Source organism: Macaca fascicularis, chromosome 17 (assembly GCF_037993035.2).
Source record: "Macaca fascicularis isolate 582-1 chromosome 17, T2T-MFA8v1.1".
Lineage (NCBI taxonomy): Eukaryota > Metazoa > Chordata > Mammalia > Primates > Cercopithecidae > Macaca > Macaca fascicularis.
This window is the reverse complement of record NC_088391.1, coordinates 6,766,795-6,788,531: the sequence shown is the minus strand read 5'-3', so window position 1 is coordinate 6,788,531 and position 21,737 is coordinate 6,766,795. Positions and strand designations below refer to the sequence as shown.

General features: G+C 44.9%; 1 long non-coding RNA gene across 1 annotated transcript; it reads right to left on the bottom strand.

Moving 5' to 3' along the window:
- Positions 1-1,044: 1,044 nt before the first annotated feature.
- LOC135968073 (uncharacterized) lies at positions 1,045-8,466 on the bottom strand. Its single transcript, XR_010582517.2, has 2 exons — positions 7,884-8,466; positions 1,045-1,405 (listed from the first exon to the last, which is right to left on the bottom strand). It is a non-coding gene; the product is annotated as an uncharacterized lncRNA (long non-coding RNA).
- Positions 8,467-21,737: the final 13,271 nt, after the last annotated feature.

Below are 21,737 nucleotides of genomic sequence, written 5' to 3'. Positions count from 1 at the left end.
AGAAGACAGTTTGGAAGTTTCTCGCAACGTTAAACATAATCTTAACATACGATCCAGCAATTGTGCTTCTAGATATTTACCCAGTTCAGTTGAAAACCTATGTCCTTACAGAAACCTGCACACAAATATTTATAGCAGCTTTGTTAATAATTGCACTGGAATAAACTGGAAGCAACCAAGATGTTTTTCAGTAGGTGAATGACAAGCAAATGGTGGCACAACCAGATAATTAAATAGTATTCATCAATTTAAAAACTGAGCGATCAAGCCACCAAAAGACATAGTGGCTTTCTCTTTTCAGGAGGAACCTGAAAAGAATATTGCTAAGTGAAAGAAGCCAACCTGAATGATTCCAACTATAACACATTCTAGAAAAGGCAAAACTATGGAGACAGTAAAAAAGTTCAGTGGTGGCCGGGTGCAGTGGCTCACGCCTGTAATCCCAGCACTTTGGGAGGCCAAGGCAGGCGGATCACGAGGTCAGGAGATCGAGACCATCCTGGCTAACACGGTGAAACCCCGTCTCTACTAAAAATACAAAAAAATTTGCCGGGCGTGGTGGTGAGTGCCTGTAGTCCCAGCTACTCGGGAGGCTGAGGCAGGAGAATGGCGTGAACCCGGGAGGCGGAGCTTGCAGTGAGCCGAGATCACGCCAATGCACTCCAGCCTGGGCGACAGAGTGGGACTCCGTCTCAAAAAAAATAAATAAAAATAAAAAAGTTCAGTGGTTACCAGGGGTTGGTGGGAGGGAGGAATGAATAAGGGGAGAACGGGATTTTTAGGGCAGTGAGACTGTTCTGTAGACTATAATGGTGGATACTTGTCATTATGTGTTTGCCACAACCCATACAGTGTAAAATCCCGAGTGAAACCTATGAAAACTCTTAACTCTGGTTAATAATAATTCGTCAATATTGGCTCCTCAATTGTAACAAACGTATCACGCTCGCAAGATGTTAATCACAGGGAGACTGTGTGGGTGCACAGAGTGTATATGGGAATTCTTTGTACTTTCTGTGCAATTTTTCTGAAAACCTAAAATTACTCTTTTCAAAATTCTATTAAGAATTTAAAAAAAGAAGGTTGGTGAAGTGATATGGAATCTGGCCAAGCTGTCATTTCTTGAAGCAGTAGAAAACGGAGGTTCACAAAGCACAGTTAGAAGGGCAAATAAGGAAAGCAAGACCCTTTTGTTTAGAGCTCAACCAAGATTGTAACTCACTAAAGCAGTTACGTCCATCCATTGCAGATGAGCAACGTGGATTTCAGAGCCTTTGGTGATGCACCCAAGACCCCACAATGAGGAGGTGGCAGAGGCTGGATTTCAGTGCAGCTCTTCTTACTTCAAAGATCTGTATCATGCACCACTCTGAACCCACCAGCTTCCACTGAGGAGGAGGCACCCCTGGATGAGGAGATAAAAATCAGGTACTTTGATATGACTTGCACATAGCAGGTGTTCCCAAATTATTGTTTTACATGAATTGGAAAGAAAAAAAAAGAAAAGAAAAAAAGAAAGTTTCATACTAGAGTGAGCGTTGGGAAAGAATCAATATCCCTCACTCACTATGGAGATGAAAATAAAAAGTAGAGGGCTGTAAAAGCAGACCCACTATGACTACGGGTGGTTTAAATACCGTATTTATGGGAAAATGAAGCATAGTCTAAAAATAGTCCCCTCCACGGGTGAGTGCCTGGCAGCGAGGACCACCCACCCCTCCTGACTGCCGGACCACAGTAGCCCATGAGTGAGGGTCTCATTGTTCAGCACTAATTTTTGCTGTTAAGAGCAGACGCGGTTAAAAGGCTCATTAAGGCTGTTAGGGAATGGTCTGTTGTTTTTCTGAAAACATCCAGTACAAAGAGTGCGACTTGAGGCTGAATGTGGAGCTGGGGCCAGCAGCTCTGCAGAGAGCCTCCTCCCACCGCCACCAATGCGCCCTGGTGGTCCTGTGCAAGGAGAAGAATCAGCTCTTGGTGGCCACGCTGAGCCCGCAGGGATTGCTTTGAATGTTTGCTTTTTGCTGAACCACAAGAGGTCGCTGAATGGGCCTGCACTGCTCTTTGGAGAAACACGGTGTCCCGGTGGCTTCCAGTTCTGCACTCTGCAAGCTGGCATTGCGCGGGGGCTACCCTCTGACAACCAGTTCCGGAGATGTCTGAGGCCACCGCGAAGGACACTGTGCAGAGGCTCTGTGTTAACACAGTCTGGAGGCACGTGACATTAAACTGCGTGAAGGTGGGCGAAAACCCTTGCCACTCGGTTACCAGCCTTACTCTAGGCAGTTTCCCTTGTTCTGTAAACTCTGAGTTTAGATACTGATGTGAGAAGAGTATCAGGACGCATCATGCTCCCAGGTACCCCCGAGCCCCATCCAGGGAGCGGCGGATGCAGCCATGAGGCGACAGAGGGGAGGCAGATGCCCTCTCCCGCCTCTAAGCCTCCTGAGGATCTTGTCAGATGGTGACCACGTCCTTCCCCCACTCTGAACTTCGCACTAAACTTCTCTCTCTCATGCACATCAGTCTGGTATTTCCAAGACCGAGTTCCAGAGGAGAGCATAGGATGAGCAATACAGGGTCTAACCTGTTTAGGTATCAATGGTAATAAACATTGCCGAACCCCTGCTATGAGTCTAGGACTTTGTCCACTTCCCCTAAATTTTCAAACCTATTGGCATAATTCACTTATCTTTCTAATGATGGTGAGGTCGTTAGCAAAAATTTACTTCATAGTACCTGACCACTGGTTATTATCTTGGTTTTTTTAGTTCCCCTTTTCCTGTAACAGGCTTGCCACGGAGTTGAGTTTCATTCACCTCCTAGAATCACTCTTTGGCCCTCTTGATCTTCCTTCATATGTTAATTTTTCTAAGTCATTATTTTTGGCTTGTATCCTTGTGTATCCTTACTTCTACTTTCTTTGCTTTATTTTTCTGTTCTTCTCCCCCGAGACTTTATGATAGATTCTTAGCACATTGACTTTTAGCCTTCATTCTTTTCTAATATAAACTTTAAGGCTATAATTTTTCGCCAAGCATGGTTTTAACTGTATCCCACAAGTTTTTATATATAATATTTAATAATAATGTATTTTAAACTATTTTCTAATTTCCATTATGATTTCTTCTTTGTCCCATAGGTTCTTTAGAAAGGTACTGTTGAATTTCCAAACACAAAATAATTTTCTGGTTATCTTTTTGTTGTTGATTTTTAGCTTAATTGCATTGAAGAGAAAAAAAAATCATCTAATTTTTATCCTTTGAAAATTTTCCAGACTTGTTTAACAGCACAACATATGGTCAGCATGTCACAGCGTCCTGAAAAAGATGTGCGTTCTGCAGCTCTTAAATGCGGTCTTCTACATATGTTCATTAGTTCAAGCTTGCTGATTACAGAATATTATTCATTCTGTATTCCTCTATATTCTTAATAAATTTTTATCCATTTATCAATATCCAATAAAAGATATTAAAATATCTCACAATGATTGTGAATTTGTCTTTTTATCCTTTTTAATCCAAAACATTTTGCTTTATATATTTTGAAGCTATATTATTCTGTGTACATAAATCATAAGAATGTATCTTTCTGGAAAATTAAACCTTTTATTATTATGAATTGTCTCTCTTTATCTAGGATAATACCGATCATGCTTTTTATCCTAAGGAAAAGATGTCTAATATTAATAGAACAATATGAGTTTTCGTTTGGTTAGGGTTTGTATGCGGCATCTTTTAAAATTCCTTTCTTTCAGCCTTTCTGTATCTTCCTTATATTTCAGTTGCTCTCATAAAAAGTACATAATCTGACAAACTTTGTATTAATGAGAGCATTTCATTTACAGTTAATGAAATTGTACATTTTAGATTATTTTTATTATTTCATTTCCATCTCTATTAGCTTAGAAATTGCACATTTTTCATATTCATCTAGTGGTTACCATGGTGATTATAATAACAGTCTAAAGGTGTGAAAGTCTGATATTAATTGGCTCATCTGCTGACTCCTGCTGTGGCTTGTTTCCTGTTCCTTTTTTGTCTAGAGCCCTGGACTGTTGAGTGTGTTTAACCAGATGTCCTGGCCGGGCCAGAGCTGAGGCTCCAGTTGTCCAGCAGGTGGAGTGTCTGCTTTCTTGAGGATCTATTTGTACCCACGATTTTCTGTTGGTGAGTCTGCTCAATCTTCATCTGCGACTTGCAACCAGATATCCACAGATCATCACCATGATCTGATACTCATGATGCAGATGGCAGAACAGTCAGATTTCAGGAGAGAGCTCAAGGCTCCTCAGAAAAAAATGCACCACCCAGGGGAAGGGGCTGGACTAGGGTTAGAGACCGTCTCTAGGGCAAGGTTCTAGAGGGTGCTGGACTTGGACTTGTCCACGTGTGGACCTGGGTGGGTATGTGACCTGGAAACATGTGGATCCACCTACTAGCGAGGACCTCCCAGGGTGGGTGGTTTCTCTTCCCTCTGCAGGGCATCACTGACAAACCCTCTGTGGTCAGAGGAAGACCTGACCCAGCAGGAGGGGCAATGGTAGTCCTAATCCTCCGCAAAGGGCAAGTGGTCACCTGGCACACTGTGCAGAGGTGCCCAGAAATATTTGGGACAGCACCATGAGAACCGTCAGTGCTCCTGTGATTGCTTTTATCTCGGTGGATAATCCAGACACAGGAGTGTCTGTGCAAGAAAAGGAGGCCATGATCTAAGTTGAAAAGATCCACGTGGGGATATTTTGTCTCACAGACTGTAAGAAAGGGATATGGAAATCCCCAGGCAACAGCCTGCTCCTCAGCTTGCTGAAAGAGACCCAAGGCTATGTCCTAATCAAACCTTCCAGGAATCTCATGGAAATTTCATTTAATGCCTCTCCAGGCGCTTTTCTGAAAGCCCCCGCCTTAGGGATGTCTTGGCTGAGACATCTCTCCTGGTATCCACAGCAACCTTGATGAAGCTCATTTCTGGAGAAGAAGAATGTCTCTCCATACCTCTGCTAAGTCCTCATCCTCCCGTCCTCACTGCAGCAGTTCCTGGAATCTCAGGAAGGGAAGCTGAGCCCCACTGCACACCCTCTGCAATACCTCCTAGAAACTTGGAAATGCCGACTCAATTCACAGACAGCCATTGTGGGAAAGAAAAATGTCTAAGCTCAGGTGTTCGGAGGGCAAATCCCATCAGTCACAACCTTTCCCTGAGAAGCGAGCAGCAGACAGGGCCCTGAACAGAGGGTCACGCTCCCGTTGTTGACAGTTGACCGTGGACGGCTTTTAAGCCTCACCTCTCTGCACTATGGCTGGTCAGGAAGCCCAGAGCTCTCGCCTTTGGAACCTGGGGGAGACTCAAAGCATGCGAGCCGCTGCCTGCAGGACCCTCACTCCCTCTGACCAGCTCCCTAAACAACACAAAAACCCCACGCCAGTCTCCTTTCTCTGCTCTCTCAAGGCATGTGGGGCCTGCTGGATGCCTGCCCTGCTGTCCCCAGAAGTCCTCATTATGTGCGTCATAAACCTACTGGACCCTCTTGGTGTGTGTTTGTGTGTGTGTTTGTGTGTGTGGTCTCCCCAGTCTCCACGTCTGGGCTCAGCTTTGAGTGGGGGTCCCTCCTGCTTCTCGGGTGCCCAATCAGGGTCACAGGGACTGGCCCACACTGGGTTCTGAACCAATATGTCAGCGGAAATGTCTGTCACTGACCACCAAACCCAGGGGTGCTTGCTCGTTCATTTTGTGCTGTACTCTGGGGCTGTGGGGCAGTGGGGCCCAAGCAGCTGGCAGCTTTCAGTGAGAGAGGGTTACTCAGAGCATGCAGGGTTACTGGGGCCACCTGGCTAAATGTGATAAAGCTGAAAAAATGGGCCAGGCGTGGTGACTCACGCCTGTAATCCCAACAGTTTGGGAGGCTGAGGTGAGCAGATCACCTGAGGTCAGGAGTTTGAGACCAGCCTGGCCAACATGGCAAAGCCCCATCTCTACTAAAAATACAAAAATCAACCTGGTGTGGTGGCAGGTGTCTGTAATCCCAGCTACCTGGGAGGCTGAAGCTGGAGAATTGCTTGAATATGGGAGGTGGAGATTGCAGTGAGCCGCAATCGTGCCTTTGCGCTCCAGCCTGGGTGACAGTGAGACTCCATCTCAAAAAAAAGAGAAAAAGAAAAAAATGGCCTAGGTGCAATGAATGGCTCACACCTATAATCTCAGCACTTTGGGAAGCCAAGGCATTTGAGCTCAGGAGTTTAAGACCAGCCTGGAAAACACAGGAAGACCCTGTCTCTACAAAAAAATACAAAAATTAGCCAGTGTGCTGGTGCACGCCTGTGGTCCCAGCTACTTGGGAGGTTGATGTGGGACGATCTCTTGAGCCTAGGAGGTCAAGGCTGCAGTGAGCCAAGATTATACCACTTACCTCCAGCCTGGGTGACAGAGTGAGACTCTGTCTAAAAAACAACAACAACAAAAAACAAAACAAAACAAAACAAAACCGAAAAAATGAGTATGTGACCACTCCCACTACCAACTAAAACATCCCCCAGAGCAGTTTCCTGGCCCAGGGCTAAGATCTAGACTCTCACCACCAGGACTTCCCCATGTTCTCCACTCTGGCACACACAGCCCTAGAGTGGGGACGCCCCCGCCCTGCCCGCTGAGGGCTGAGGGAGGTTGGGCTGAGGTCCCCGGGATCCTCACCACTAGGAAGCCCCGGCATGGCTTTATGCTGGGAAAAGCACAAGACAGGAGGTGGAAGAACAGGCAGCTGAACCCAGTCCTCGCGTTTGCTGGATGTATGATTTGCCAACTCCTTCCCCTCTCCAAGTCTATTTCCTCATCTCTGACGAAGACCCAAGGAGGAAACGTGTGTGACAACACCTGAAATTTAGCACATCGTACGTTCTCAGTCACTTCCTCCCTATCACTGTTTCAAAAGCTACATCCAATGCTGTGGGAGACTTTTCCCTAATAGTCCCCCACCTCCAGGCAGCCGTCCTGCTTCCCCGGGGCCCCTTCCCTGCCAGGGCAGAAGTACTCATTGCTTTCATCAGGAGGCAGTTTGAGATGGCACAAGTGGATTTTTTGCAACTGGAAAAAGCAACATACGGCTTTCAAAATACCGTGCAAAAATGTTAATGGCCTCTTTAGATCTGGGTTCTTGCTAGCCGTGGAAAAGAATTCTGAACAATATCACCCAGTCTCCTTACCCTGCTTTCTGGGAACACGGGGAGGATGTATCTTTTGGCAGGAGGAGGCCCTTGAAAAAACCTGTCTAGGTCAAGGGGCTGATGTAGAAAATGAAACACTGAATTCCAGTGCCAAGCCAGCCCTAGACTATGAGTCGACTTGAAAGTAAAGTACGTTGATACTGCAGGTTTTTCCCTAAATCTCAAATGAACTCACATCTACAAAACTCTGCACTTACATACAGTATTCACCTAACTGGCGAGACCAAATGAGCCCTCCAGAAAGGGGTCCCTGGAGGATCCTGGCCTGTGACTGCATTAATAGCCACCGTGAGGGAGAAATGCAGCGGGAGACCCTTCTCACCCTGCTCCCCTCACACAACTAGGACTGCGAGGAGGTGGACCAAGGACTCCTCGGATGGGATTTGCATAATACCCTTTAATTAAATCTGCTGGCTAACGAGTTTATTCAACTCAGCCAAGGAATACTGCTCTCAGGCCTTTAGGGAAATCAATCCCAGCCCTCAAAATATTTGAGTCTTGTGTTGATGTATTCATTTGTAAGGGTTGCCATAACCTAAACATGACCACAAACCAGGTAGCTTAAAATATTTGCAGTGCCCTAGTGTTAGAGGCTGGAAGTCCAAGATCAAGGTGTCAGCAGGGCCATGCCCTCTCTGAGGGCTCTAGGGAAGACTCTTTCCTTACCTCTTCCAACTTATGGTGGCTCCTGGTGTCCCAGCGCTTGCGACAGTTCCAGTCTCTGCCTTTGTCTTCATAGGGCCTTCTCCTCCATGCCCAGAGCCCAAGGACAATCCATCCAGGGAGACGGTTTGTCATGGTCCCTAACATGCACATATCTGAGAAAGGAATATCAGGCCCTCTCTCCTGCTCCTTTCTTATCTGACCCCCACAATTCTGCAGAATCTTGACCTAAGAGTCAGGCTACCCCAGCTGCCCTGTAGCAAAGCAAGGCCCAGGCCCATCCAGGGGTTTCTTGCTTTGCTACTCTGAGCCCAAGTCCTTGTTTTAGCAACTTCTACTTTCAGTCAGAGTTCCTATTTACAGAAACAGAAGACCACTCGGACCTGTTCCAGCAGAAAGGAGATTTTTTTAAAAAAGATATAAGGAAGCTCCAGGAAGGCCAGAGAACCAGGATGAATGCTACACAATGTCCAATCCTCCCGCAGAATTGCTCCAGGAGAGGAACTCACTGGCCCCAGACACAGACCTTTGCCGTCACGAGCTCCGGACACTGCTGTTGGACCTCTGTCATTCCGCCTCTGAGAGCGCCCCCTTGCGTGGGCCAGCGGGAGTCTGTGCCATCTGCCTGCCTCCCCATGACTGGCTTCCTGAGTGAAACCCAGCGCAGGCATGTCTGATTGGCAGATGCAATGTCTGTCTCCTGCAAGGGAGTCTGCGAAAGTCTCTGTTGTCTTCTCCCTTGAGGAGGGACCTCCCCAAAGGAGTAATTCTAGCAAAATATGAACAAGATCTAGATGAGGAAAACTACAAAAGGACATGGGGAGGCAGGGCAGTTGGGTTAACACTGGGACTTGAGCAGGGTTCTCGACATTGCTCCACACTGGAGTCACCTGGAGCTTTAAAAAATACTGATGCTGGTGTTCAGTTCCTTCCCCTCGAATGCTGATGTCATTGGTCTGGTGCACCAACTGAGCACTAGGAGTTTTAAAATCTCTCCACATGATCCTTACATGCACCAAGGGTGGGGACCACCAGCCCAAGGCACCTGGGCTGTCCGTTTGTGATTCACTTCACCAAGGCTTATTACCTGACGACAGGTAAATGACCACAGCCAGCTTTACATGATAATTTCTTTCTTTCTTTTTTTTTCTTTTTGAGACAGAGTCTTGCTCTGTCACCCAGGCTGGAGTGCAGTGGCATAATCCCAGCTCACCACAAACTCTTCCTTCCAAGTTCAAGCAATAAACCTGCCTCAGCCTCCCAAGTAGCTGGGATTACAGGCACCCTCCACCATGCCCAGTTAATTTTTGTATTTTAGTAGAGACGGGGTTTCAAAATGTTGGCCAGGCTGGTCTCGAACTCCTGACCTTAAGTGATCCACCTGCCTCAGCCTCCCAAAGTGCTGGGATTACAGGCGAGAGCCACCACACCCGGCCTAAATGATAATTTCAAGTTTGCATTATGCTGTGAAATTCAGCTATCTTGCTATTTTTCCTATCCTAATCATTAGAAAATTGTACTGTGTGGCATAATTTGGAATCTTAATGAGAACTGCTTTCTTAGCCTTAATTGGATTCCAAGTTACATTAATCCTTTATAAAAATCTCTCAATATATTATGCTTACTATGCCAGAAATATTTTGTTAGCACTGCATTTTAAACAAGAGAAGAGAAAAAAGAACAGAGCAGATAGCTCATTTTAAAAACACTCTCAAAAGGCAAAAAACAGCCCTTCACACATAGCACACTGCAGACGTGGATGTAGTCCAAGCTCAATTTGTAAAAACAAGACTTCTGCTTGTAGGAAACAGAAAACGCCCACCCAGGAAGCGGCAAGACCCTGCTTCGGCTACCTAACCTTTGTGTCTCAGTTTCCCGGGTAGGGAAGGAGTGGAAACCTAACCAGCTTTTCACTACCTTAAATGGGTCAAGGGCTTTATGTCTGCTGTACCACTTAATCCTCCCAGCAACTTCATGAGATAAATAGTATAAGACTTGCCTTAGTTCTGGGGAAACTGAGGTCCAAGAGGCAGTGAGTAAATTGTCCAAAGTCATACAATCAGAAAAGGTGGAGACAGGATTCAGATGCATGAGTCCGAAGCCCGTGTTCTGTCTACACTGGTCTGGTATCACAATTCTGACTGATCAAAAACTGGTGCAGCCTTGAAGACATCAGGCTAAGTGAAATCTGACAGACAAAAAAAGGACAAATACTCCATGATTCCACCAAGAGAAGGTACCTACAGCATCAAACCCACAGAGACAGAAAGTGGAATGGTGGCCAGGGGCTGAGCGGAGGGGAGGAGAAGAGTTACCGTTCAATGGGGACAGAGTCTCCGCTTGGGGAGGTGCAAGGCGTTCTGGGGGTGGGGGGTGGTCACGGTGGCACAACAGAGTACTTGATGCCCCTGAACTGTGCACTTAACAATAGTTAAGATGGTAAATTTTAGGAGTATTTTACCACCATAAACAAATAAAAACTTACATTTAAAAAATTTAAGTTCAGAGCAATAAGCAAATAAAGGGGTTATGGCCCACTTTACAGCATGGAAACTGGTGGAATTTCGAAGACTGAGACTGCCAGCCCCTCAGCTGGCTCCTCCCACCCTGGGTGATAGAGAGAGAGAGAGAGATACAGAGGGCGAGAGCAAGCGCCAGCCCAGAGCACCTGCTGTCCTGTGTCAGGTGACCTGTGATGACAGCTCAGTACCAGACCCCAGTGGGAAGCCCATCGCATTAACTGCCATGAGACCACGAAGACGAGCCTCTGTGATGCGCTTGCCCCCTCACCTCTGAAAGGGACTCCTCCCATCCTTGGATGAGAAGAAACACAGTCCCCAAGGGCAGAAATGCTCCCAGCACGAACCAGCGGCCCCAGCTTCGCCTGGGGACTTGTCGGGAATGCACATTCTTGGTCCCACCCCAGACCTTCAGAAACAAAAACTCTGAGGGCGGGGCCCAGCAATCTGCAATTTAACAAATGCTTCAGGTGACTCTGATGCCCGCTGAAGTTTGAGGCCCACCTGCATATGTCACTCCCCATAAGGAAAACACCGTCACCTCTGCACCCGCAGGGCCTTTGTGTTCAAAGCAGTAGAGGTAAAGTCCCAACCCGCACTGCATATGGGAATCGCTTTCAGAGCTCTAGAAAATATTGGTGTCCAAGCCCCACCCCCAGAATCCTGACTTACTGGATGTGAAGTGGGAGTTCCAATGGCAACAAGGGGTGTCCAGACCACTTTCTAACTTGCCCATGCCCTTGAATCCTGGCCTGGTCTCCTCACCAGCACAGTGCTTCCTGGCCCTTCTTAGAGCAAAGGCAGGCTGAGGTCCCAGGGAGGGGTGAGAAAGGTCCAAGTGACAGTAAGTAAGTTGTCACCTTGGTGGTCTCCCTCACTGCTGTCACACAGTTCTGGGCACACGTGGGACATTTGACCGGAGAAAAGCAGACCCCTGAGAGGCAGGGTTCAGAAGCTATTATTGCATTTCTGCAGCCTCGAGGGAATGGTGAGCAAGCTTGTAGCATGTGGCTGCGAAGATCGCTGTGAGTTCTACAGAGACGGGGAAGCTTTGAAACAAAATTAGATCGTTGGTTTCCAGGTGGAACGGTCTTCCAAAGAGCTGCCTTAGATTTCAGCGTACTCTACAAAGACGCAGACATTCCGAGGTGTAAATAAACAGACCGTTCACAACTTGCCGTGAGGAATGAGAGGAAGAACACCAGAGGTCTCCTGGCAAATGCAGACTGAATGCAGACGGTCTTGGTGGCACAGGCCACACTGTCAGAGTCGCCGGGGCAGCCTCGGGTAGAGTCACCCTCAGTGGGCTGACAGTGGTGTGCTGTGAATTGTCCTGCTGTCCAGGATCTTACTCTGGATCCTGTCGGCGAAGGCAGTGCCTCTCCGCTGTCTTCATACGAATGTAAAACTTGAAGGGCAGGACTGCTGCTGGTGAGAACTGGGTATTTAGGAGTTGTTGGGCCTCATTCCCTTGTGAAGGCTCTAGGCCTGCTCCTCTGTGCACGTCTTTACAGGAGAGCGCCACAGAAGGGCTTTGACACGGAGCCCCTGCAGGAGTTCCCGAAGCTGGGCAGAGGGGCGTGTGAGGTCAAGGCAAATAGGTCCTATCTCATATTCCGGAAAATCTAATTTCATGCTGCAATCTATGTTTGCGTCTTTTTGATCTTCCTTGGGCTTAGGTAGAGTCTTCTTTGAAGTCCAGCCTAGTCTTTATTTTTAAGTGTATTTGTTATTTCAATAGGTTTCTGGGGAACAGTGGTGTTTGGTTACATGAAGAAGTTATTCAGTGGTGATTTCTGCGGTTTTGGTGCACCCGTCACCCAAGCAGTGTACACGGCACCCAGTGTAGTCTTTCATCCCTCACTCACCTCTCACCCTCTCCCGTGAGTTCCCAGAGTCCCCTGCATCATTCTTATGCCTTTGCATCCTCACAGCCTAGTCTTTCCACACCCTGGGGATAGGAAAACAATAGTTGTAAGTCCAGCTTTACTGAAGGAGAGTAGAAATTCCCAGAAGCTAGTGGAAGCCAGTTTTTTTTTTTTTTTTTTTTTTGATCGGGACACCAAGAAGGAGACCATGAACCAATAGGACAAGAGGAGGCGATGAGAAGCTCCAGGGATGAGAAGCAGCCGGGAAACCTCAGCACTCACAGATGCACTGCATGTGAGCTTTATTATGTCTCTGGGGTTATGTATATATGTTTCTTCCCAACTAATTCTACTTCTTAAAGTCCCCACCAGGATTATTCAGAGAAAATACAGAAGAACCTCTAGGGAGTTGGGAGTTAAACAGAGATTCCGGATGTCAGACAGCACTTCCACAAAAACCTTCCACCCGCCTGCCACCCCTAGGATCTCCCTCTCCCAGGCTCCGCGGAGGAGACGCTCCTTCGTGTAGGAAGCGTGCACTTTCAAACAGGGTCAGTCTTGGGAAGCCGGGGGTTCAGAACGAGTTCCTCTAATTATATACCCTTCATGAGAAGGCCCAGGGGTGGTGCCCACCTGGGGACTGGGGAGCCAGGTAACCTGAGGGCACGGGAGAGGCAGTGGCAGGGGCAGGGGGATGAGGCAGGTGGGAGGGCTCCAGGCACCACTCCTGGACCTGCAGGGGAGCTGAGGGGCCCTGGTGACACCTGGCATCTCCGAACATCGTATCCTAGTCCTTTCAAACCTGCTCAGACACAGGGATGCCTCCTAGGCATCCTGAGCACCACTGACACCCAGTGGAAAGCCTTTGAACTTCTCTGCAAGTTGGCTTCCTAGAAGGCCTGGCACTGTGATCTAAACTCACGACAACATGCATCCCGATGGTAATAAAACAATACCTGACATTGTTTTATTACTTCCCAGCCCCCAGCAAGCTAAGGAAGAGTCCTCATTGTCATGGAATTTAGATTCATTGATGCTTATACCACACTCTAAGGGGTAGGTGCCATTCTTAACAGGGATCAAGGCTCCCAAAGGTGAGCAACCTACCCAGGGCCGCATAGTAACTGAGGGGCAGATGCATGACTCACATGACTCCAAGGTCAGCACCCTTCACTTTCTAACACACTCCCCCACCGCCCCCACCCCAGCAGGCAGGCTGCACACAACACTGCCTGGAACCTTCCCATCGGGCCTCCGTGCTGAGTGATGGGGCAGGTGGGATACACGCATGCATATACACATGCATGCACACAGGCACACACACATGCATGCACAAATGCACACGCATGCAAACACACGTGCATGCACGCACACACACATGCACACACTCGTGTACACACACGTGAGTGCATGCACACACACAGGGACACTCAGGGCTTGCCCCTTTGCTGGACTCAGGCCCTACTTTGAGCTCTGTTCTGAGTGGCCCTAGGTCAGCCCACTTTCTCCTCTCTAGCAAACCTGTGGGCTGGAGCAACAGAGCCACAATGCAGCACCTTTGTGAGCAGCTGTCCAGATGGAAATGGCTGATGACACTGTTAATATTCCAGTTCAGGGTCATGGATGGCCTGAACATATCCCAGCAGCTCAGGGTGCAGGATGGGAAGCAGCCCTGCTCAGGACGCCATCCCATTGCAGGACTCACCCACACACCCACACTCACTCAGACCGGGGCAATGTAGACACACCATGAACCTAACATGCACAACTTTGGGGTGTAGGAGGAAACTGGAGAACCACGATAAAACACACGAGACGTGGGGGCAACTGCACAATCCACACAGACGGTGCCCCAGCTGGGAAGCATATTTTTTTCTCATCAAATATAATGAATGACGTTTATCAAAATGACATTATTCAAGGACTTGCTGTACTTCATTCCTTCACTGTCCTCCTTGCACTAGAGGCAGTAGCTGTTCTTTTGCATCTACTAATGCTGGACTCCTGTGGGTCTCCTTTTACCTCTTTTAATAATGAACCACCTTATCCTGTTCTACCTAATAATTCTTTATATTAAAATATTCTAATTTAAATAACCAGTCTAGCTTGTCTTCCGCTTGGAAGCTGACCGGCTGAGCCCCCTACTGGCAGGGTGACACAGGGGCTGCTTGCGAAGGCAGGAAGGCGGGGGACAGGGTCCCAGCTTGGTGTCAAGGCAGGGTGTGGAGGAGGACGTTGGGGTTAAGAGACTCCGTACCTGGACAGAGGTCGAATAAAGATCTTTTCAGGCCGGGCATGGTGGCTCACGCCTGTAATCCCAGCACTTTGGGAGGCCGAGGTGGGTGAATCACCTGAGGTCAGGAGTTCAAGACCAGCCCGGCCAACATGGTGAAATGCTGTCTCTACTAAAAATGCAAAAAAATTAGCCAGGCATGGTGGTGGGCACCTGTAATTCCAGCTATTCGGGAGGCTGAGGCAGGAGAATCACTTGAACCTGGGAGGTGGAGGTTGCAGTGAGCCAAGATCACGCCACTCATTGCACACCAGCCTGGGCGACAGATCAATTCCATCTCAAAATAAACAAATGAATATCTTTTCAGATGAGCATAGTAAGAGTTTGCCACCAGCAGATCCTTACTAAAGAAAGTTCTAAAATAACATACTTCAGGAGAAAAGAAAAGGACCTCAAATGGAAGGTCTAAAATATACAAAGAAATTATGAGCAATATAAAGATAAACATTGTGATAAATCTAAAAGGACACTGACTACATGAAACAATTCTATCTTATGAGGTTATGATAAAGAGAAAAAAACATGTAAGTCAGACAAAAAAGATTGCTAGGGGCTGAACTGCCTCCCAACCCCCATAAATTCATATGTTGAAGTATTTGGTATTTGGAGACAGGGCCTTTGGGAGGTGAGTAGTTTAGATCAGGTCAAGAGGACGGGATTAGTGCCCTTAGAAGAACAGCCTCCCAGGGAGCCATCTCTCTCTTTCTCTCTCTTTCTCTCTCTCTCTCTCTCTCTCTCTTTCTCTCTCTCTGTCTCTCCCTCTCTTGCCCTCCATGTGAAGACAGTGAGAAGGTTGCCATCTGCAAGCCAGGAAGAGAGCCCTCACCAGATGCAGAATCATCTGGCACCTCAATCTCAGACTTCTAGACTCCAGAACTGTGAGAAGATTAATCTGGGTTGTTTAAGCTGCCCAGTCTGTGGTATTTTGTGATGTCAGCCTGAGCTGACTAACACAGAGGCAAACGGGGTAAGGCCCGTGTGCCATCCAGAGGCACTTGAGCACGGAGCTGTGTCCCGGTGGTGAACACCCACGCATTCCCCTGCATGACCTGGCCGGTGTGCGTTCTGACTGATCTATGTGTGCGCCACCCTGGCTGTTAAAATTCTTTTTTTTTTTTTTTTTTTTTTTTTTGAGACAGAGTCTCATTCTGTTACCCAGTCTGGAGTACAGTGGCACAAATTCAGCTCACTGCAACCTCTGCCTCTCAAGTTCAAGTGATTATCCTGCCTCGGCCTCCCAAGTAGCTGGGATTACAGGCACTTGCCACAATGCCTGGCTAATTTTTGTATTTTTATTAGAGACAGGGTTTCCCCATGTTGGCCAGGCTGGTCTCCAACTCCTGACCTCAAGTGATCCACCCGCCTTGGCCTCCCAAAGTGCTGGGATTACAGGCATGAACCGCTGTGCCCAGCCTATCATTTTTTTAATAACCCCTGGGAAAAATTATTGGTTAACTTTAGACTTTGATACATTGTTTCCGTATTGTAATTCTTAATGATTTTTAAAAATATAAAAAATAAAGGAAAAATTAGAATGATTAAAAAAATAAATCCAAATGAAGGCAAAAAAGGAGGGGAGAAGAATGAAAGAACAGACAAAGTACAACTTCACCTGTTAGCTCTAAACAACAGATATAAGAAGTCATATTAAACTAAGGTTTTCCAACTAAAATACAAAAGCTGTCAGAATGGAAAGAACAAAAGTATTTGCTGTTAACAAGAGACATATCTAAAACATAAGGATGCAGAATGTTGAAAGTGAAAGGAGAGGAAAAGATAAACCAAGAAAATGTGAATTTTAAAAAGTCAGTGGAGCATTAAAAATAGCAGACAAAATAGATTTAAAACAAAGATAATTACTAGAATGTAGTTCATGTCATAAAGCCAGGAGTTCACTCCAGAAAGATACACACATTTGGTTAAAAGAACAGAGTGCAGAGTCAGCCCGCCTGTCTCAGCCCGGCTCTGCTCCTTCCTGTGTGTGTGATCTTCAGCACGTTACTTAATCTCTGCTACTTTCACTGTCCTCCTGTGAAAATGGGGATAATACTCATACCTCCCTCTAAGGGTGGTTGTGAGGATATAATGGAGCTAGTATGTAACGAAGGCAGTCAGAACAATGCCTGACATGGGTGTTCATAGCAGGCACTACATAAATGGGACACGAAATTACAAACCCTAATAATAGGTATCAAAGTATGTGAAGGAAATAGTCCGAATTCTTTTTGAGACAGAGTCTCGGTCTGTCACCCAGCCTGGAGTGAAGTGGCATGATCTTGGCTCACTGCAACCTCCACCTCCTGGGTTCAAGTGATTCTCCTGCCTCAGCCTCCCGAGTAGCTGGGATTACAGGCACGCACCATCACGCCCAGCTAATGTTTGTATTTTTAGTAGAGACGGGGTTTCACCATCATGGCTAGGCTGGTCTCCAACTCCTGACCTCAAGTGATCCACCTGCCTCTGTCTCCCAAAGTGCTGGGATTATCGGCGTAAGCCACACACCTGGCCTGGACTTTTTTTTTTTTAACAGACATCCTCTCAGTGATTAATAAAAATTCAGTAAGAATATAGAAGAGTGGACAATACACAAAAACTTAAATCAATGGACAGATATAAAACACTGCCTCCAATAACCTCAAGTACACTATTTTCTAAAACTGGCTATATCCTGGATCATAAAGTAAATCTCATCAAATTTCATAGACAGCATGTATGCTATCATGCAAAGTGTCTTCTAAAACTACAGCGCAATAAAGCGAGAACTAAAATCCAAAAACCTAAGCAGAAAATCCTCATCTATTTGGAAATTAAGAAACCTGCTTCTGAATTACTAACACATGCAAATTAGAAAATATCTTGAACTGAATGTTAATTAAAAGACTCCATATTTCAACTGATGGAATTTAATTAAGCAGAATGTGGTAAAACTATAGCCATAAAATGTGTGTGATAGAAAAGATGATTGAAAAATAATGAACTAAGAGTCCATCTCACAAAGTTAGAAAAAGAACAGTAAAACAAATCTGCAGAAGTGAGAAAGAAAGAAATCATAAAATTCTGAGCAGAAATAAATAAAATTGAACACAGACATAATAAAGAGGACCAACAACGCTAAAGGTTGTTTTCTTAAAAAAGAAAAAAAAAAAAAAAAAAAAAGCTAATAAATTTGGCATAGCACCAGTGAGCCGGACTTGGAGGCAAAAGACAGTGCAAACCGCTTTCAATAGAGCATCACGATGCTGGTTGCTGGCATTAAAAAGATGACAAGAGAATATAACAAATAACTCTTTCCTGAAATTTAGAAGAAATAGTCTAATTCTTAGGTAAAGATAACTTATCAGAACTGACTCAAGAAGAAATGAAAACCTAGAATTGCCCTACAAACAAGAGAAATTGAATCAGCATCAAAAACCAAAAAAAAAAAAAAAAAGCCCAGCCTCAGATGGCCTCACTCTTGAGTCCGGCCAAACCTTAAATTAAAGACCAAAAGTGCCAATCTTCTAAAAGCTTTTCTGCAGAATAGAAAACAGCAAAAATGCTTGTTTGCTTATTTTATAAAGCCAACACAGCCTTGTTCCCAAAATAAAAATAGTTTTAAAAAGGAAAATTGTAGACTAATCTCACTCATTAAAATAAATATAAAACTTCTAAACAAAATAGTAACAAAATAATGTAATCTGTAGTTAACGGGTTGTGGGAGAAAAGTCACATGAACATCTGAATAAATATAGAAAGCCATTTGTGAAATTCCACACCTACTTGTGTTTTTTTTTAAACAAAATTTTAAACTAGAAGTGGAAAGAAACTTTATTAATCTGATGAAGCTATTTTAAATAAAGATTAGAAAAGAAAGCTATTCATTACATAGATGTATGTATATACGTACAAACATGTGTATGTATGTGAAACATATTTAAAATGAAAGGATACGGAAAGTTTCTTTTAAGTTATTAAACATATCCCAGGGAAATACAAAGGAAAAGAAAGCTGTATATCAATTTTAGTATCAAAACTTTTAAGGCCAAAATTTTAAAAATCAGAAAGAAAAGGAAAGAGTATTAAAAATATAACTTAGATATTTAAAAATATTCCTTTGAAGCGAACAGATCAAGCAGACAAATTATAACCAAAGGCACAGAAGCTTCTATTAATATTTCGAATAGTCTTGGTTAATTAGAGACTAAAGAAAGAATGCACATTGCCTCTAAGTGCACACAGAACAGTCATGAACACGAGCAATACATAAGCCCATGAAGGAGCGCCCAGTGCATACCAAAGAATTAGCAGCATTCAGCCCATCTTCTCTAGCATTATATAAAATTTAAAAAATCAGTACCAAAAGTGGGAGGCTGAGGCAGGAGAATTGCTTGAACCGGAAAGTGGAGTTTGTTGTGAGCCAAGATCGCACCACTGCACTCCAGCCTGGTCAACAGAACGAGACTGTCTCAAAAAAAAAAAAAAAAAAAAAATTCAGTATCAAAAGGATCAATGTATATAATCCCATATGGATGAAAATCGAAAACAACACGTAAATCATCTTTGTAATAAAGAAGAAAAATAAGGAAAATTATTAAATATTTCACATTGAATGACAAGAAAATGACCACATGTCAACAGTTGTAGGACTAAGAAAGCTATATTTAGAGGTAAAACTCTAATTTTAAATGCATTCGTTAAAAAACAACAAACGAGGTGAGCGTCACAAAGAAGAAGAGTAACCCCAAGCAAGCAGACAAAAACCCCAGAGATAAGGGCTGACATGAATGAAGGAGAGAATAATACAAAAAGAGAGAAGATGAATCAAACCAAATATTTATTTCTTTGAAAAAAGTTAGAACATAGACAAGCCAGTAGTAAAACCAATCAAGAAAAAGAGAGAAGCCATTCAAATTAAATATATATATAAATAAAAATAAAATAAAAAGAGAAGGGAAAATGGACACATTCTCTTAAAAACTTGAAACACTGGCCGGGCGCAGTGGCTCACACCTGTAATCCCAGCACTTTGGGAGGCTGAGGCGGGTGGATCACCTGAGGTCAGGAGTTCGAGACCTTGTCGACATGGTGAAAATCCCATCTCTACTAAAAACACAAAATTAGCTGGGCATGGTGGCAGGCACCTGTAATTCCAGCTACTCAGGAGGCTGAGGCAGGAGAATCGCTTGAACCCAGGAGGCAGTGGTTGCAGTGAGCTGAGATCACACCACTGCACTTCAGCCTGGGCAACAAGAGTGAAACTGTCTCAAAAAAAAATTAATTAATTAATTAATTAAAAAAAAAAAAAAAAAGAATAGTTCAACAGCCAATTACCAAAACCTGAATAACCCTTTGAGGTAAGCACTATTACTGCAGAGATGAGAAAACTAGAGAATTGGTCATTTGAGTAACTTGCCCAGGGTCACAGAACAGAGCCAGGATTTGAACCCAAGCAGTCTGATTCTGTGACTTCTCTCTGCCCCTGTGGTGGTGAATTCTATGTGTCAACTTGACTAGGCCACTGGGTGCCCAGATTAAACAGTGTTTCTGGGTGTTTGCAGATGAGATGAGCATTTGAATCTGTGGGCTCAGTAGAATAGACTTCCCTCCCTAATGTACAGGGGCCTCAGCCAATCCCTTGAGGGCCTGAGTAGAACAACAGGAGAAGGAATCCGCCCCTTTTGCTTCCTGCCTGCCTGCATGGGCAGATCTCATCTTTTCCTGCTCTTCAACTGGGATTTACACCCGGAGGCCCCTTGGTTCCCAGGCTTTTGGACACAGATTGGAATCACACTGCCCCTCTCCTGGGTCTCCAGTTTGCAGATGGCACGTCATGGAACTTCTCAGCTTCCATAATAGTGTAAGTCAATTCCTCATAATAAATCTCTTCATATGTATGTCAACTTGACTGGGCCACTGGCTGTTCAGTTAAACATTACATATGTTTTTTTATACATACATATATACACATCTACTGATTCTGTTTCTCTGGCAAACCCTGAATAATACAATCCCCATTGCTTTACTGTTTTGCCTCGACAGTAGAGCAATAAGGTAAATTTTGTGATAGTTAGCAGGAACTGTGTCTTTCATCTCAACAGCGCTCCGCCTAGCATATCACAGAGAATTTTTACATTTAAAAATAATTAGGACTTTTTTTTAGATAGGTAAATACTCACGTGATGAAAAGTACTAAAAAGGTCTGCAGTAGAGATCTCCCCGCCACTTTACCCCAAGATGCTCAGGGGCTCTGCCCCGAGGTAATGCTATCACTCTCCTGTGGATCGTTTTAGAAATATTGTATGCACATGTAAATGAAGATATATATTGTTTTTTCCTTTTTAAATCTAATAGAATATTATATACACATTTTTCTGCTCCTTGCTTTTTTTTACTTTAACAATCTATCTCGAAGATCATTTTAATTCAGTGAAAATGGCCTCATTCTTTTTACAGCTGCAGCGTATTCCAATGTGCATAGACTATAATCAATATTATGCTGCAAGAACAGTAAGATGTTTTCTAATCTTTTGTTATTTCAAACAGTGCTGAATTGAATATGTCCTTTTGTTCATGTGCAAATAAATCTGAAATGTATATCTGTTGCAGTCATGAAAGCTGTATAATGAATTACCCCAAGTCTAAGTCATCTAAAATGGAGACCATATTTATTTTTGCTCAGAAATCTGCCATTTTGACAGGCAGAGCTCAGTAAGGCTGGGCCCTGTCTGTCTCCCTGCAGTGGTCAAGACCCTAGCTGGGAGCAGACCCTCACGTGTGGCCCCTCTATGCGGCCTGGGCTTCCTCACAACATGGCAGCTGAGTTCCAGCGGTATTCTAAGCAACAGAGCCCAGCAGAAGCCTCCTTACCTTTCAGGGTCTAACCTTGGAAGCCGGGCACTTCCAAAATCCCACCAGCTTCAAGGAAAGGGAAACAGGGCACACCTCTTGATAGGGAGTGGCAAGATTCTGGAAGATAATATAGGTCCAGAAATACTGTCATCAGCATTTTTGGAAAATCCAGCCTGCCTCAGATACGATTCTAGAAACGAAATTGCTCGGTCACGGGTATGTACAGTTTTAATTTTGATACAAGGTTGCTAAATTGCCAAATTGACCTCCAAAGAACTCGCACCAGATCACTCTCAACAGCAGTGCACGAAAAATACATGTTTGTTTAATGAAGGAATGAAGGAAGGAT